The sequence below is a fragment of the Arachis ipaensis genome, chromosome B7, assembly GCF_059453495.1.
Source record: "Arachis ipaensis isolate K30076 ecotype BB chromosome B7, ASM5945349v1, whole genome shotgun sequence".
Classification (NCBI taxonomy): Eukaryota; Viridiplantae; Streptophyta; class Magnoliopsida; order Fabales; family Fabaceae; genus Arachis; species Arachis ipaensis.
The window spans coordinates 27,738,161-27,741,919 of record NC_142442.1 but is presented as its reverse complement, the minus strand read 5'-3'; the positions used below and the strand labels follow the sequence as shown (position 1 = coordinate 27,741,919).

At 37.0% G+C, this 3,759-nt stretch overlaps 1 non-coding gene across 1 annotated transcript; it reads right to left on the bottom strand.

Moving 5' to 3' along the window:
- Window positions 1-1,636: 1,636 nt before the first annotated feature.
- On the bottom strand, window positions 1,637-1,740 carry LOC148550662 (small nucleolar RNA R71). The gene has a single exon (XR_015893005.1). It is a non-coding gene; the product is annotated as a small nucleolar RNA R71 (small nucleolar RNA).
- Between the last annotated feature and the right edge of the window lie 2,019 nt (window positions 1,741-3,759).

The window sequence follows — 3,759 nt, the reverse complement described above, 5'->3', positions numbered from 1 at the left end:
AACAACAGCTTGAAAATAATTTCTCCTAAATTTTAATTATCTGGATTTAACGGGATACGTGACATATAATCCTTTCATTTTTGGGTAATTAGAGTTTTTGTGGCATATAAACTAGAAATTGATTATAACTCTCTAATTGGAATTAATTGACCAAGGAATTGGCAGTTAATAAATTTTAGAGGAGACTAGGAAGGTCTAAAGAATTAGGGTCTAGTCACATACATTTTGCCATAAATTAAATCCTGCATAATTAAATTAGTTAGTAAGAAAAGTTAATCCGGAAAAATAGATATCTCTAAAACCTTAACTATCTTCTCCATAATTTCTTTCCAATTTATTTAATTTACTATTTTATTTTCTGCACGATTGAATATTCAAATACTCTTTTCTATTTGTCTAACTAAGCCTATCAAATGCTATTGTTGCTTAATCCATCAATCCTCGTGGAATCGACCCTTACTCACGTAAGGTATTACTTGGTACGACCCGGTGCACTTGCCGGTAAGTAAGTGCGGTTATAAAATACCGCACCAAATTTTTGGCGCCGTTGACGGAGATTGACTGTGATTAACAACCCTTAGTTGTTTGATTGTTTAGATTAGGCATTTTAATTTTAATTAGTTTTATTTTAATAATTTTTATTTTTTATTTTTATTTTTTTTATTGTTTATTTATTTCCATTTCCCGTATTTCGTTGTCCCCCCCCTCCTATTTCGTTACGTCCTTTTGCTTTTCATTTTTCTACTGTAGTCCGTTTTAATTGTTTTTTATTTCATTTTATTTTATTTTCTTTTTATTTTCATTTTCTTTTATTTTCATTTTCATTTCTTTCTAATTCTTTTATTTTATTTTTATTCTATTAGTTTTATTTTATTTTTATCTCAAAAAAAAAATTAGTATTAATATTTTTTCTTAGTTCCTGAAATTAAGTTTGGTGTTACCCATTTAATTTTATTTTAATTTTTCTGTTTATTTTTTTTTTAAATTTTTGAATTTTTTTTAGTATTTTTATTTTATTACTTTACACAGGTTACCTCACAGGGACTTCTTTACACTCTGACGTAGAGAGTCCCATTTTTTTCTTATTTTCTGCTTGTGTATGCGCAGAAATAGAAACAAAGAACATCTCTTAGACTTTGATCCTAAACCTGAAAGAACTTTCAGGCGGCGTTTACAACAAGCAAGACTTTGCAAGACTGCAGAATCCACTATGGCAAATAATAATGCTAATGCCAATGTGGTAAATCCGAATGGGGATGATCAACAGAGGAGAGTGCTTGGCTCTTATTCTGCCCCTACTGCGGATCTCTATGAAAAAAGTATTGTGGTGCCTCCTATAAATGCAAACAACTTTGAGTTGAAGCCACAATTGGTCACCTTGGTGCAACAGAATTGCCAGTATCATGGACTTCCTCATGAAGATCCAAATCAGTTCATATCTGATTTTCTGCAGATATGTGATACTGTGAAAATAAATGGAGTGAATCCAGAGGTGTACAGACTCATGCTTTTCCCGTTTGCTCTGAGGGATAAAGCAAAGCTATGGCTAGATTCCCAACCAAAGGAGAGTCTGAATACTTGGAAAAAGGTCGTTACTGAATTTCTCACTAAATTTTTCCCACCAAAGAAGCTGACTAAGCTTAGGTTGGAGGTTCAGACTTTCAGACAGAAGGAGGGTGAAACTCTTTATGAAGCTTGGGAGAGATACAAGCTACTGACTAGGCAATGCCCTCCTGACATGTTCTCCAAGTGGACCCAACTGGATATCTTTTATGAAGGCTTAAGAGAGATGTCAAAGATGAGCTTAGATACCTCTGCAGGCGGTTCATTGCACAAGAAGAAGACACCAGAGGAGACTATTGAGCTGATTGAATTAGTTGCAAGCAACCAATATCTGTACTCATCTAACAGGAATCCTGTGAACTCTGAGACCTCTCAGAAGAGAGGCGTGTTAGAAGTAGAAGCTGTTAATGCTCTTCTTGCTCAGAACAAGCTTATGTCTCAGTTGATAAATCTACTTACTCAACAGATGGGTGACATGCAAGTCTCAGCTATCAACACTCAAAATCCACCCCAAGATACCTCCTATGACATGACAGGTAACTTTATGCAAAATGATAATTATGATTATGCTCAACCCTCTTCTGAACAGGTGAATTACATGAGGAGTGGTCTTAGAAATCCCAACAATGATCCATATTCTAAGACATACAATCAGGGATGGAGGAATCACCCAAATTTTGGGTGGAGAGATCAACCTCAGAGACCTCAGAACTTCAACAATAGTTCTCAGGGTGGTTTTCAACAGAACAACCATAATAACCGCCAATTTCAGTCTCAGCAACAACAACCACCTCAGCAGGCAAATTCTAAATCCCAAGAAGATCCTAAATGGGAGATGATGATGAGTTTCATATAAGAAATCAGAGCCTCCATTAGAAACTTGGAGGTGCAAATGGGTTAAATGAGCAAGCAATTACCTGAAAGGTCTTCAAATACATTCCCTGGTGATACAGTAGTGAACCCAAGAGAAGATTACAAGGCCATTCAATTGAGAAGTGGTAAGGTAGCTAGTTCTGAGACAAAGGTCAATGAAGATCTAGTTGAAAAGGAAGCTCTAGAGGAGAAGAAAGAAGAAGTGGAGCACGCCCCTCCTAAACGTGTAGACAACCCATTTCCTGACTCTCTTGACACTTATCCCACCTTGCCAAAGGCCCCTGAATACAAGCCAAAAATGCCATATCCTCAGAGACTTCAGAAGGCGTCCAAAGAAAAGCAATTCTCTAAATTTTTAGATGTCTTCAAGAAGCTGCAGATCAACATTCCTTTTGCAGAGGCCCTGGAGCAAATGCCTCTCTATGCTAAATTTATGAAAGAGTTGTTGACCCACAAGAGGAATTGGAAGGAACAAGAGACAGTGGTGTTAACCAAGGAATGCAGTGCTATTATTCAACACACCCTTCCTGAGAAAATGCCAGACCCAGGGAGCTTTGTTATTCCTTGCACCATTGGAGAAGTCGGCATTCAGAGAGCTTTATGTGATCTTGGAGCTAGCATCAACCTCATGCCACTTTCAGTGATGAAAAAGCTTCAAATTGAGGAGGTAAAACGCACTCGTATTTCTCTTCAACTTGATGATCTTTCTATTAAATTACCTGTGGGTATGGTTGAAGATTTACTTGTTAAAGTAGGACCATTTATTTTTCCTGTTGATTTTGTTATATTAGACATGGAAGAGGAGGTAAAACCCTCTATTATACTTGGTAGACCCTTTTTAGCTACAGGTAGAGCTCTGATTGATGTGCAAAAAGGTGAATTAACCCTGAGGGTCAATGAAGAACAGGTGGTCCTAAATATTTTTGAAGCCCTCAAGCACCCCAATGATTACGAGGGGTGTATGAAAATAGATGTTATAGAACCACTTGTTCAAGAAGTACTGGAAACTGAGGTACTTGATGATGTTCTAGATCCTATTTCTAAATGTGAATTAGTTGAAGTTGATGATTCACCACCCCAAAAGGAACTGATGAACACGCCTATAAAGGAGAAGGAAGCCCCCAAGCTTGAGCTCAAACCTTTACCTCCTTCTCTAAAATATGTGTTCTTGGGTGGAAATGATTCATACCCAGTGATCATTAGCTCTTCTCTGAAACCTGAAGAAGAAGAGGCACTTGTTTCAGTGCTCAAGAGTCATAAAACAGCTCTTGGGTGGACCATTAGTAACTTGAAGGGGATTAGTCTAACCAAATGTATGCACAA